General features: G+C 36.2%; 1 long non-coding RNA gene across 4 annotated transcripts in view; it reads right to left on the bottom strand.

The window, feature by feature from the left end:
- The window catches only part of LOC118145489 (uncharacterized), a 119,368-nt gene that overhangs the window by 28,196 nt on the left and 75,827 nt on the right, over positions 1 to 15,345 (bottom strand). For 2 of the 4 annotated variants that reach the window (XR_004730624.3, XR_004730623.3), the window contains exon 4: positions 4,052 to 14,094. The exons of the other annotated variants lie outside the window; for them this stretch is intronic. This is a non-coding gene — a long non-coding RNA (uncharacterized LOC118145489). Of the gene's footprint in view, positions 1 to 4,051; positions 14,095 to 15,345 lie in introns of those variants that run through there. 4 annotated transcript variants of the gene reach the window in all.

Below are 15,345 nucleotides of genomic sequence, written 5' to 3'. Positions count from 1 at the left end.
GACTCCCACACAATAATAGTGGGAGACTTCAATACTCCACTGTTAATATTAGACAGATCAATGAGACAGAAAATTAACAAGGACATTAAGACTTGAATGCAGACCTGGACCAAGCAGGCCTAATAAACATATACAGAATGCTCCACCCTAAATTCACAGAATATACATTCTTCTCAGCACCACATCCCACTTTAAAATTGACCACATAATTGGAAGCAAATCACTCCTCAACAAACAGTCTATCAGACCACAGCACAATCAAATTAGGACTCAGGATCAAGAAACTCACTCAAATCCACACAACTACTTGGAAACTGAACAACTTGCTTCTGAGTGTCGACTAGATAAACAATGGAATGAAGGCAGAAATAAATATGTTCTTCGAAACCAATCAGAATGAAGACACAACTTACCAGAATCTCTGGGACACCCTTAAAGCAGTGTCAAGAGGGAAATTTATAGCAATAAATGCCCACATGAGAAAAAAGGAATGATCTAAAATAGACACCCTATCATCAAAATTGAAAGAGCTACAGTAGTAGGATTGAAAAAATGCAAAAGCTAGCAGAAGACAAGAAATAACTCAGATCAGAGCAGAACTGAAGGTGATAGAGACACAAACAACCTTACAAAAAAATCAATAAATCCATGAGCTGTTTTTGGAAAGATCAATAAAATACATAGACCACTAGTTTGACTAATAAAAAAGAGAGAAGAATCAAATAGATACAATAAAAAATGATAAAGGGGATATCACCACTGATTCCACAGAAATACAAACTACCATCAGAGATTACTACAAACAACTCTATGCACACAAACCTGTAAATCTGGAAGAAATGGATAAATTCCTGGACACTTGCACTCTACAAAGACTAAACCAGGAAGAAGTTGAAACCTTGAATAGACCAATAACAAGGGCTGAAGTTGAGGCAGCAATCGATAGCCTACCAACAAAAAAGTCCAGGTCCAGACAGGTCCACAGCTGAATTCTACCAGATGTACAAAGAGGAGCTGGTTCCATTCCTTCTGAAACGATTCTAAACAATAAAAAAAGAGGGAATCCTCTCTTAACTCATTTTATGGACCAACATCATCTGGATAACAAAATCAGGCAGAGACGCAATTAAAAAAGAAAACTTCAGGCCAATTTCCATGATGAATATAGATGCAAAAATATTCAGTAAAATACTGGAAAACCAATTGCACAGCACATCAAAAAGTTTATTTATCACAATCAAGTAGGCTTAATCCTGGGAATGTAAGGCTGGTTCAACATACCCAATTCCATAAATGTAATCCATCACATAAACAGAACCAAAGACACCAACCACATGATTATCTCAATAGATGCATAGAAGGCCTTCAACAAAATTCTACAGCCCTTCATGCTAAAAACTATCAATAAACTAGGTATCAATGGAATGTATCATAAAACAATAAAAGCTATTTATAACAAACCTGCAGCCAATATCATACTGAATGGGCAAAAACTGGAAGCATTCCCTTTGAAATCAGGCACTAGACAAGGATGTCCTCTCTTACCACTCACATTCAATATAGTATTGGAAGTTCTAGTCAGAGCAATCAGGCAAGAAAAAGAAATAAAGGGTATTCAATTAGGAAAAGAGGAAGTCAAATTGTCTCTATTTGCAGACAACATGATTGTATATTTAGAAGACCCCATCATCTCAGCCCAAAATCTCCTGAAACCGATAAGCAACATCAGTAATGTCTCAGGATACAAAATCAGTGTGCAGAAATCACAAGCATTTCTAAATACCAAGAATAGACAAAGAGAGAGCCAAATCAAGAGCAAACTGCCATTCACAATTGCTACAAAGAGAATAAAATACCTAGGAATAAAACTAACAAAGGATGTAAAGGACCTCTTCAAGGAGAACTATGAACCACTGCTCAACAAAATAAGAAAGGACACAAACAGGTGGAAAAACATTCCATGCTCATGGTTAGGAAGAATTAATATTGTGAAAATGGCCATACTGCCCAATATAATTTATAGATTCAGTGCTATCCCCATCAAGCTACGAATGACCTTCTTCATGGAACTGGGAAAAAACCACCTTAAATTTCATGTGGACAAGACAGCCTGAATGGCCAAGACAATCCTAAGCAAAAAGAACAAAGCCAGAGGCATCACGCTGCCAGACTTCAAACGGTACTACGAGGCTAAAATAATCAAAACAGCATGGTACTGGTACCAAAACAGAGACATAGACCAGTGGAACAGAATGGAGGTCTCAGAAGCAACACCACAAATCTATAATTTTCTAATCTTTGACAAACCTAACAAAAACAAGCAATGGGGAAACAACTCCATGTTTAATAAATGGTGTTGGGCAAACTGGTTAGCCATGTGCAGAAAGCAGAAACTGGACCCCCTCCTGACACCTTACACTAAAACTAACTCCAGATGAATTAAAGACTTAAACATCAAACCTAACACCATAAAAACTCTAATTAGAAAATCTAGGCAAAACCATCCAGGACATAGGTATAGGCAAGGTCTTCATGACTAAAACACCAAAAGCAAGGGCAACAAAAGCAAAGATAGACAAATGGATCTAATTAAACTTCAGAGCTTCTGTACAGCAAATGAAACAGTCATTAGAGTAAACCAGAACCAACAAAATGGGCAAGAATATTTACAATCTACCCATCTGACAAAAAGCTAATATCCAGAATTAACAAAGAACTAAAACAGATATACAAGAAACAAACAAACCCATTCAAATGTGGGTAAAGGATATGAACAGACATGTCTCAAAAGAAGACATATATGAGGCCAAACAACATATGAAGAAATGCTCATCATCTCTGGTCATTAGAGAAATGCAAATCAAAACCACATTGAGGTTTCATCTCACACCATTTACAATGGTGATCATTAAAAAATCTGGAGACAACAGATGCTGAGAGGATGTGGAGAAATAGGAACACACATTGTTGGTGGGAGTGTAAATTAGTGCAACCATTGTAGAAGACAGTGTGGCGATTCCTCAAGGATCTAGAAATAGAAATTCTATTTGACCCAGCAATCCCACTACTGGGTATATACCCAAAGGACTACAAATTGTTCTATTATAAAGACACATGCACACATATGTTCATTGCAGCACTGTGTACAATAGGTTGTAAATTAGTGCAACCATTGTGGAAGACAGTGTGGCGATTCCTCAAGGATCTTGAAATAGAAATTCTATTTGACCCAGCAATCCCACTACTGGGTATATACCCAAAGGACTACAAATTGTTCTATTATAAAGACACATGCACACATATGTTCATTGCAGCACTGTGTACAATAGCAAGGACTTGGAACCAACCCAAATGCCGATCAGTGATAGACTGGACAAAGAAAATGAGGAACATACACACCATGGAATACTATACATCCATAAAAAATGATGAGTTTGTATCCTTTGTAGGGACATGGATGAATCTGGAAACCATCATTCTCAGCAAACTGACATAAGAACAGAAAACTAAACCATATGTTCACACTCATAGGCCGGTGTTGAACAATGAGAACATGTGGACTCATGGAGAGGAGCATCACACACTGGGGTCAGTTGAGGGGTTAGGGGAGGGACAATGTGGGGTGGGGAAGGAAAGGAGGGATAACCTAAGGAGAAATGCCAGATATAGATGAAGGAGGAATGGAGGCAGCAAACCACCTGGTTATGTATGCACCAATGCAACAACCCTGCATGATCTATGCATGCACCCCAGAACCCAAAATACAATAAAAATATATATATATATCCAAAATTGTACAACCTTAGCACAATTTTTTTTACTATCTAACCTCTTGTCATGAGCAATAACATTCTGTGTGGCAGAGAATTTGTCATTTTGTGGTCTTCCCTTTCTCATTTAACCAGAATTCATATAGTACCTATAATTACTGTCTTAATAAGTAGATTGATTAACAGATAAAGTGAAAATACATTACTTCCTGGTTTTAATTACTATAAAAATATGAATATTATTTCCTTAGGTATATTATTATAATTTTAAATATTCATATATTTTATTTTTTAATCGATGCAATCATGAATGTCTTCATATACAATGGTAAATACAGAATTTCACTTTTCTTTCCCTTATAATTACTCTGAAAATATTTGCAATATATTTAATCACTTTTTCCTGTAGGCTACTTCTTCAAAAGACCTCATCAACAGCTTGACTTCTATTTCTTAGTTCCTGTGGATGCTATTTAGTCATGGCATATATTTAGTCCCTTTCTTCCTAGGTCACTTCTTCAGAAGATGCCACCAGCAACTTGAATTCTGTTTCCTAGTTCTTATTTCCTATATGAATCATTCTCATTTGTGTCACCATACTGTGATGACAAAAGGACACTTGACAAGAAAAATATCAAGTACATTTTCAGCCAGGTTCCAACAACTGTACTTACGAAACTATAGTCACCTTAAAATATATCTATATTCTTATCAAATTTACATAGATTCGTCCTTCTAAAATGATGTAAAAAGAAGGTCTATCGGTAACCAATACAGTACAAACAGGAAAGCACTTCTATGTCACATGTGGACCCAAGTATAAATACTGCTGCCAATACTACTACATGCTAAAATATTTTATCTCTAAATATATTCTCCTTATTGCTATCAACTTTGATTGGAAGAATGACAATATGCATTTGTACAGCCCATTGAAATTTCCAATGCACTTCCATTTAAAAGAGGAAGTCTTGCCATGTTACCTAGCCTGCACTTGAATTCCTTTGCTCAAGGGATCCCACCCCTGAGTATCCTGAGTAGCTGGGACTACAGACATGTAGTGGTGGGCTAGGTAAATGAAGCACCCCTGTTGTGAGTCCTACAAAGAGGTCAGGAAAATTCTGCTTCATCTGGAAATAAAATTTTTGCAGATTTAATTAAGAATCTCAAAACAAAATCATCCTGGTTGTAGGGTGGTCTCTAAATCTAATGACTTGTGTCTTTAAAAGAAGAGGACACACAGCTGTAGAGAAAAAGGCAATGTGGCAATGTGAAGATGATAGTAAAGATTGATGTGTCTACAGATCAAGGAACATCAATGATAGTCAGTAATTATTAGAAGCAAGAAGAATAATATAGAACAACCTCTCCCCCAGAACCTACAGAAGGAGCCAATCCTGATGACACCTTGATTTCATATTCCTAGCTTCCAAAACAGTGAAAGAACACATTTTGTTGTCTTCAGCCACCTAACCTCTGGTAATTTGCTACAGCAGCCCTAGAGACTAATATATTCCCTACTTTACCTTTCTAGCCCAATTTATTGGCTACATCAATGACTGTGTCCCCAGACATGTAAACCTGTTTGTCAAAAGCTGAGATTTTCAAATGCTATCCCCAAACCTGCTCTGTTCACTATGTTAGAAAAGGGCCAGACTGGCGAGGCATGGTGGCTCATGCCTGTAATCCCAGCACTTTGGGTTGCCAAAGTGGGAAGATAACCTGAGGTCAGCAGTTCAAGATCAGCCTGGCCACAATGGAAAAACCCCATGTTTACTAAAAATACACATACACACAAAATAGCCAGATTCAGTGGTGTGTGCCTGTCTTCCCAGCTTCTTGGGAGGCTGAGGCTGGAGAATGGCTTGAACCCAGAAGGCAGAGATTGCAGTGAGCCGAGATCATGCCACTGCACTCCAGCCTGGGCAACAGAGTAAGACTCTTGTCTCAAAAAAAAAAAAAAAAAAAGAGAGAAAAGAAAAGAAGAGAAAGAAAAAGAAAAGGATGATATCATGTGTAGCCACACCAATATTATCACTTAAGTAATTACTTCTGTTCCTAGGGCTTCAGTTCAACCAGAAGTCTATGCAAATAACTATCAAATATATGTCTATAATCCTGATCTGTATTTCTAGCTCTGAATCAGTAAACTCTACTACTCAACAATTCTTTCTCCTTGTCATTTGAAAGACCACTCATATCTAATATAACAAGAGAGCAAATTGTAATGGTTCCTGCATCCGATCACAAAGGTGATCACATTTCACCTCAACACATCTACTTCTACTCTTTGAAATACCTGAATGGATTCCTGTCACTTTTACCCAAAACTTAAACAAGTCCTCAAGACCCTAATTCTTCAACCTCTAGTCAAAAAGCACATTCCTGTTTTCCACCCACAATGGGATACCATCAGCTTTAAAAATGCATCATACTGAATTCTGAATCTCATCTGTTTGGGACGCACTTTCTCCTGCTTCTTGATTGATAATACCTACTATCTATTACTTCTTAGCCTAAAAGTGACTTTCTTAGAAGAGACTTTCTTATTGCCTTAGACTAGTTCAGGCTCACCTATTCGATGTTCTCCTAGCATTATTTTTCTTTATTCTATAGATGTCTTCATAAAATTCTACATTTATGCGTGTGATTATTGGATTGATATTGATCTGGTCTCATATACAGACTATGAGAATGTGCCTTTCTTCTTTACTGTATTTTCATTGTCTTTGCCAAGCATAAAAGGCTGGCAAGAGGAGAAGCTAAAATAACTGTTGAACAAATGCTATTAAATGAATGTGGAGAACATGCTTGGAGTGGGTATGAAACCATGATCATATCAATCGCCATCTCTGAAATTATACAACTTTGATCTACAGAGATTTTTAGAAATGCCAATTTCCATTTCAGAGCGGGAAGTGGGACTTTTATTCAAAAGATGGCAGCATGGTGCAAGGTAGCAGAATGAGGCGTAACCTGGAGTTCCAGTTAACTGTCTATTATCCAGCACTAAACTGCTTCACTGCAATGGAGGGGTGCAGAAAAACTGAGCCCTGCCATGGGGACACTGCTAATTTATGGAAATGTTCAACATCCAGGACTGCTTGTACGTTTCTTCCAGAGAGATATTTATTACTACCAGTGAAGAGAAATACAATAAAAACAATTATTCAAAAACCAATTTCCCTGGTCAGTTCTGTTATACACTGCTGCTACCATCACGAATATTTGTGTTTTAAATAAGTGCTTTTTCATTCTAACACCTTCTACTGCTACTATGTGATTTCAAAGCTGAGAAAACAGGTTACCTGGCTGTATTGATGAAGAGATCTAATATATTTTCTTAGAGGATTTTATTTCCAGTGTGTTTGAGTGTTACTTGTTTATGAAGAAAAAATTCCCATTTTTATTGAGAGTACAATGTCTTTCAGAAGGAAAAAGAGGGCCTATTTTAAGTAGCAAATGAGGTTGGACAATTGGGAGGAACGGGCCATGAAATGTACCTCTAGACAAATCTAGAGAAATAATTTTATGATTAAATCAGGGCTAAAAATCAGAAAGCTAATTTCTTCATCCGAATTTTTTTAAATTATCATGGTGAACAGGATTTTATTCCTGAGCCTGAGCTCTGGCTATGGCACTTTTCAGCTATCAAGTCTTGTCGACTTTTAACTTTTGGGGTTTCTCTTTCCTCAGGTCTTACATGATGACAGTAATTCCAGGTCTGGTTTTCTCTGAGTAGGTTTAGGCATCTCTTATTCAGCAACAAATTTGAAAATGTGGTATACATTATCAAACAATATACATGTCCAGAGATTTTATTACTATGATGAAATATAAGCCAAACTCACCCTTTCACCTCTTTATCTGCCTAATTTCTATGCATATATTAGATCTCCCTTAAATATTTCTTCATCTAGGAGTTTTTCCTTGCCTCTGACCTACCCTGAACTATGTCTATGGTGTCCTCCTCTGAATCATAAGTCTCATGGTGATTGTGCATTTATTTCCCTGTCTTCTTCATTAGACAGAAAACACCTTAAATATGATGACCTTTCCTATCTTTCAAACCACTCTACCATCAGTTCTTTTTCTTATTAATACTAACTCATATGCTGTTTCTTTAAATGGAATCATTTTATTTGCCCCGAACTCCATCAGGTCTTCCACTCTATCGTGACCCAGTTTACTTTCATGATGAAAACCACTCCCTTACAGAACGTCTAGTAAATATTGAGTACTCAATACACACTTTTAGATGTAGGCATGGTTAAAACAATGGAAAATATAAGTCTGTAAAAGTGTGGTCTAAGTAGAATATTACAAAATAGTATGGCCAGGAGTTATTTTATTTTTGGTGTTCAGTGAAAGAGAGACAATTTAAATTTGACAAATGATTAGCACAAATTCATAAGTCCCACCCCTAAATATCTATACCTGTGCTATTCACCTGTTACTATCAAATCAGTTCTTTTTCTTATTAATAGTAACTCATATGCTGTTTCTTTAAAAGTAATCATTTTCATCAAAGGATTAAAGGAATAAGTAGCAATCATCTCCAACTGGCGACACAGTTGATTTGTAGTTATCTTTAGCATCACCTTAGGGACCATATTCCCACAAGTCCCAAATGCCACTCTCCTCCCTCTGTGGCCTTGTAAACAGATTTATTGATACTGCCTTTTCATTTCACTTGCCCACTGCTAGAAAATGAATAGACATGGTTCTACCACAAGGCCTTTATAAGGACTAATTAGCTAATGTTTGCAGAGTGCCTCCAAAATAAGTACTATCGAGATGCTAAGTGCCATTATGATGAAGCTGTGCCTGTGGGATACTCTCAGACAGAAACTGCTTGAGAATGTGTTGCTGTGCAAACCTGAGTGGGATGGTGCAAGAGCACCCCTTAGAATGCAACAACTTACCCCAGAAAGACAAAGATTTCTGAAAATATATGCCTGAGATGACTTTCTCTGAAGCAGGTGAAACTTTGAGAGTAGTCATGGCTAAATAAAAAGATGCCTATCACTCTAAGTCAGAAGCACAGTTTTCTTCTACTGCCTGCTTCCCTAGGGAACTAGAAAAATATAAACAGCTGCTATGGAACTTTGGGCTTCCTAAGAACAAGAGAATTTAATTTCCTTCTCTATACGAAGACTCTGCCTGGTTGCCTGATCTGAAAGTGCCTTGCCCTGATCTCAACCCAATCCTTCTTCAGTGCGACCAGGATATGTATACTAGAGCCAGGGCAAAAAAGACCATGACAGAAGGCTTGAGTCCCTAACCTGCAACTTTTCCTCCTTCCTTCCTGACTTTCTGTATTTTGTCCATTCTTCCAAAAGTACTACTGAGTTTCTGCTACCTTCAGACACTGCTCTAGGTAGAGACATAAGAGAGAATGGAATAGTAAAGGAGGAAGCTCTTTTTTTCTTGGATATCCATGAACTCATCTGGATGTCCAGTTTTTTCCTAAGTATATGTCCTTCTTCTTCAGGGAAAATTATGATTCATGAAGACATAGTATATTTTGACTTAAAAGAGACTTTGAAGAAACTTATTTAACAGATGATAAACCTGAGATGTGTGTGTGTGCATGTGTATTATCACCAGTACCAATACTACTGCTAACACTAATACTGGTAATAATATTGAAGATGATTAAAATAATAATAAATAGAATAATGAGGATGACAAAGATGATGATACCAAACCCTATTTACCATAAGGACTAGATCTGGAGTAGGTATCCTTAAATCATATTTGTACATTGAGAAAGCTTCTTCTCCTTCTGTGGAAAAATGCAGCTCTTCTGAAATACATTCCATCAGATTATACCATCTAGTTATCCTTTTATATACAGACCTTTCAAGCGTTCTTTAACCTTTGAAGGTTTTCATACTGAGTCACTGTATCCTTGATGACTTGAACATTTACAGATGTGATTTACTCGACAATTTAGTATCTCAGTTCTTGATTGTCTCAACTCAAACTCTATTTTTCTTTACACTTCTTTAGCCACTGTTGCAATAAATGTACACCAGACTTTATTATGATCTGTAGTTGAACCACATTTAAAATCTCAATTTCAAGCATCAAAATGTATGATGAAGATTCCAACTAACTTACTCTGCCCCCCACACTCTGGCAATTAATCACTCTCATCTTTAGTCCAATTCATTGATCTTACTACTTATTTTATTAGCCCTGAACTCCATCAGGTCTTCCACTCTATCATTATCCAGTTTACTTCCATGATGAAAACCACCCACTTACATACACTTTTAACTCCCATACTTTACCACTTTCATCTTCCTTCTCCTTCCTCACTTTGATTGTGTTCTTCTGTCAAAATCTAACTCTTCACCTATGCTTTTCCTATTACTAAACATAATGGGAGAAAACACATAGCCATGCTTTTTAGTTTTTGAATTTCTGACCACATGCTACAGATAAGAACTCATCTGCTAGCCAATTCACCCTCTCATTTTCTACTCCTTGTTGATTGATAGTCTTATGTCTTATTTTGCTGGGAAAATAGAAGCAATTATAAGTGAACTTATCTAATTTGCCCACCACCAAATCTATCAATAATTCTGCATCTATACCAAAGCATTTCTCTTCATTTCTGTTACAATGAATGAACCCTACATTCCTAAGAATAATTCTTTCATTGTCATCTGTGTAAGAACATGGTTCTGAAATTAAGTATTCTTGTTTGTCATCAGTTTATCTTTTTCTACTAATTATGTCCATCAGAAAGAAAATGTACTGTAAGATGTTCCATCAAAAAATAAAACAAAACAAAATACCTACACCCATTGTGTCATGAAGCATCTGCAAATATCTGATCATTTCCTGTTCCATTTTATAGCAAATCTTCTCAGATGTGTAGCCTGCACTAATTTTCTTTTCATCTAACCTTTTCTCTTGAACGCACTCTCTTCAGGCTTTACTCCCTACAACTTCACTGAAATGACCCTTGTCACAAGAGACCACCATCTTGCCAAACTCAAATGCCAAATCTTAGTCCTTGTTGACCTCTCAATAGCATTTTACAAAACAAATGTCCTTCTTGAAACATTTTCTTCACTAGACTTCTGGAGTATAGAATTCTGGTCTTTTTTTTTCTGCATCATACACACCCCGCCTTCTCAGTATCCTTAACTAGCCTCACTTCATTTTCCTTATTAATAAATGTTGGATATTCCAGGTTCCAGTCTTGCAATTCATCTCTCCTTTATCTTCACTAGTCCCTAAGATGAACTTTTCTAATTGTATCTTTTAAATATAATGTTCATTGCAGCACTGTTTACAATAGTAAAGACCTGGAATCAACCCAAATGCCCATTGATGATAGACTGGATTGGGAAAATGTGGCACATATACACCATGGAATATTATGCAGCAATCAGAAATGATGAGTTTGTGTCATTTGTAGGGAAATGGATGAATCTGGAGAACATCATTCTCAGCAAACTGACACAAGAACAGAAAATGAAATACCGCATATTCTCACTCATAGGCGGGTGATGAAAAATGAGAACACATGGACACACGGAGGGGAGTACTAAACACTGGGGTCTATTGGGGGTAAAGGGGAGGGCTAGCGGGCGGGAAGGAGCTGGGGAGGGATAGCCTGGGGAGAAATGCCAAATGTGGGTGAAGGGGAGAAAGGAAGCAAAACACACTGCTATGTGTGTACCTATGTAACTGTCTTGCATGCTCTGCACATGTACCCCAAAACCTAAAATGCAATAAAAAATTAAATAAATAAATATCATCTACCTATTTATATATGCTGAACATATAGTTCTAGCTATATACCTAACTATATGCTGAACATATAGTTCTAGCTGTATACATCTCCCAAGTTTCAAGCTTATACATACAACTTTCCTCTCACCAGCCCCTCACTATTGTAGTATACCTCTCAACTATTGCATTTCCAAGGCAGAACTCTTCATTGTTCATTACAATTCTTTTTCTCCCTCTGTCTTTCTTATTTCAGTGATGAGTATCACCATGTACACAACTACCTGTCCCAAGAAATTTATTGCCATTTTTAACTGTTCTCATTGCCTTATTATACCCTTATTCCAGCCAATCTGATACCCCTCCCAGATTTATCTTCAAAATATATCCTGAAGCATTTTCCCCCATAATAAAAGCCACTTTTATCTATTACTAATACTGGTATGAAGGCCTCTGTAGTGCTCTCCCTGCTTTCCTGTTTGCCCACTTCAGTCAATCATCCTCAAAGTGAATTTTGTAAAATTTATAACAGTTCATGCCATGCTTCTCCTCAAAATCCTGCAATGGCTTTCCATACTGTTTAAAAAGTGCTGTATCATCAGGCTCCATGTATGTCCTCCAGTGTCCTTTCTAAGCAGTTTAGACTTTTGGCCTTCTTGGTATTAAAATACATTACACTCATTATTGCCTCAAAGGTTTTGCATTGTTGTTCCTCTTGCCTCAACATTCTTTAGTAGACTGATCTTCATATATCTCTTTTCCTCATCTGTGACTCTTCTGTGAGTACCCTATCTAAAATCAAATGTCCCTGTTAGTCCTTGTATTAATCTATTCTCATGCTGCTAATAAAGACATACCCAAGACTGGGTAATTTATAAAAAAAAGAGGTTTAATTGACTCACAGTTCCACATGGCTGGGGAGGCCTCACAATCATGCCAGACAGTGATTGAGGAGCAAAGTCATGTCTTACATGGTGGCAGGCAAGAGGGCATGTGCAGGGAAGCTCCTCTTCATAAAACCATCAGATCTCATGAGACTTATTCACTGTCACAAGAACAGCACAGGAAAGGCCCACCCCAATGATTCAATTACCTCCCACTGAGTCCCTCACATGACACATGGGGATTATAGGAGCTATAATTCAAGAGGAGATTTAGGGGGGGACACAGACAAACCAAATTAGTCATTAACCATTGTCTCATAAGGCTGGATTTTTATTCATATTATTTATATGACTTTTCATTATATTACAGGCTTATCTGTTATTATCTGTTTATGACAAATAAGTTCCATAACAAAGATTTATTTATATATAATTTAATGTACATTTCTGACTCTGTTGTAGATTGTTGTACATTATGTACATTAATGTACAGCAATCAAGAACAGTGTCAGGGATAAGGCATGCTCTCAAGAAATACTCCTTGAATAAATTAATAAATGAATCTTAACATTCAGTTCATCTATTATACTGATCTGAGAGTAACTTCTATGAGTATGCACAGAGTAAACTGCATTATCAGACTATTCAGCTACTATTTCAATAAATGTATGCTAGGCCTTCTTATGACCCATAGCTGTACCACCTTTAAAGTCTTAATTTCAAACGTAACTGCTCTCAAACTGAATTATCAGACTATTTGCTACTCTTAGGTTCTTTCAATGCCTTCAATTTTAAAAGCAGTTTTTCAATGTTTTAAGATTTTAAATTGTGGGTTACAACTCATTCAAATTGTCATAAGATCTATTCAGTGATTATCACCAGTATTTTTGAAAAATGAAAAAGAATAGAAAACGATGCGATATTACATATATTGTAATGTTTCATAAAACATTGGGTTTGGTAGTATACATGTTGTGAAAAATGGTCAGAATCAAAATCGAGTCACTAATCCTAAGAAAGCGCTAAAAAATAGAGCCAGGCAAGGCCATGAGGAAAGAGTTTAAATCCTTGAATATCTGATAATAAAACATACTCTACAAAGACCAGAATCTTGCATAAAGGCCATCACCTTATTAAAAAAATACTTGTGTAAGAACATCTGCCCAGAAATGGCCTGTCCAGCTTCAGACTAGCACCATCCTTGTTATTAATTACTCTTGTAGCCAAGAATGATTATTTCAAAACAACTACATCATTCCCACTTTTCTCCTCTAAAAACCTTTGCCTTTTCTGCCTCCCTGAATATACATAGATTACTATGGCATGTGTGGTCCATTTTTAATGCCGTATTTCCAAGTAAACATTATTTTCTATTAGTGAGTGCCTCTGTTTGTTATTCAGGTTGACATGTATGATGTCAGAAGTACGATTTTAAGAAGTTCACTATCTGAAGGAATTAGCAATTCTCAGAACTGGTATGTAGGACTCACTAGAGCCCTTTGAGCCCTCCGCCTTCACAGCTTACCTTTTCTGCCCTGGTGAGTCTTTACTCAGATCAATCCTCATCCTTTTGGTAGAGATTTTTTTACTTTACTTGGGTTCTGGTTTGGATAAGGCCATCTCAATAAAGGACCATATAGCCCTCCTGGGATGATTAAAATCTTTTCATCTTTTCTGGTAGTAAGTCCCTTTTGGAATAAAAATAAGTGTCTTTGTAGATTAAATATTCTTTATTTCTACAAAATTTACATTCTATCTGTGAGATATGCCTTCTCTGGTTTGCATGTCTAGTTCAGTATTTTGTTTCATCTGCCTGCCAGGTTAAAATTTCTTGAACACATTCATCTTAGTTTATTTTTAATAGGGTTTTAATTGTATTCTCTTGCTTTTCTCTAAAAACATATTTTAAGAGCAAAAATAAAAATTCTGGAAGGGAATTCAGAATGGCTAAAATAAAAGCCACTAGGGCAGTTGCCATCATCTAAAACACTGGTCTACAATTCTGACATTCCTTCACAGGATTTATAGGATTTTCTTTGTTCCCAAGAGATTAATAAGGAATAAAATGGAATTCTTAAACTTAAGGCATGCCAAATTTTCTGAACTCCAGTCAGCTATATTTATGGCTTATTCTTATGCATATTTTAAAACTGATAGACAAACTATATCGGGGATCATTCAGAACTGTTCATATTATCAATGACCATTCAGAGACGGTCATTATTCTAAAAACCTGAAGTTATAGAGGTAACATACTGTGTCTTCTGATTTTCCTGTTTCTCTCCTTTTTTTTTCTGCCTGCTTTGAATCTGCTGACTTTTCTACCAGTGTTGAGAAAAAATTCACTGCTTATGAAATTCCAGCCAAGATTAAAAAGGAAAAAAAAGTCTTAGTGGTCCTTCAAATTAATGGCCTTACAAATTACAACAGCTCTCTGGTAACCAACAACCTAGAAATCTTTTAGACATGTAAATTCATAGTTATCTACCAATTGTGTACAATGATGGAATGCTTAATTCAAAAATTAATAATCTAAAAAATACTTAATATCTGTTTATAAATGTTAGGCTCTCTAGTCAAAATTTTGGGCTTCGCACAATAATACATCTCTTTCTGTCATAAATTTTTTCTTTTTCCACCATAAAGAAGCTAAAAAAAAAAAAGGGTGAAGGAAAAGAAACTGCTAAAATTTTCACCTATCTGCATTTGGTAATCAAGCAAACTATACGAGCAAACAAAAGATAGATTTGTTATCAATTTAAGACTGTTTTTCTTATACAATTCAACCAGTCCTAGCTAGAATGTAAATTTTAAAAATTTAACTCTAAATTTCTTTTAAATTGATTTACAAAAAAGGGTTAAAGAATTTTTTCATTTAAAAAAAATGAAACTGCCATGGAAACAAATTTACCCAAAGTTTTAGTCTATAGGCTTTATTA

Source organism: Callithrix jacchus, chromosome 10 (genome assembly GCF_049354715.1).
Source record: "Callithrix jacchus isolate 240 chromosome 10, calJac240_pri, whole genome shotgun sequence".
Lineage (NCBI taxonomy): Eukaryota > Metazoa > Chordata > Mammalia > Primates > Cebidae > Callithrix > Callithrix jacchus.
Note: the sequence above shows the minus strand (reverse complement) of the source record. Positions and strands in the feature narration are given on the sequence as shown.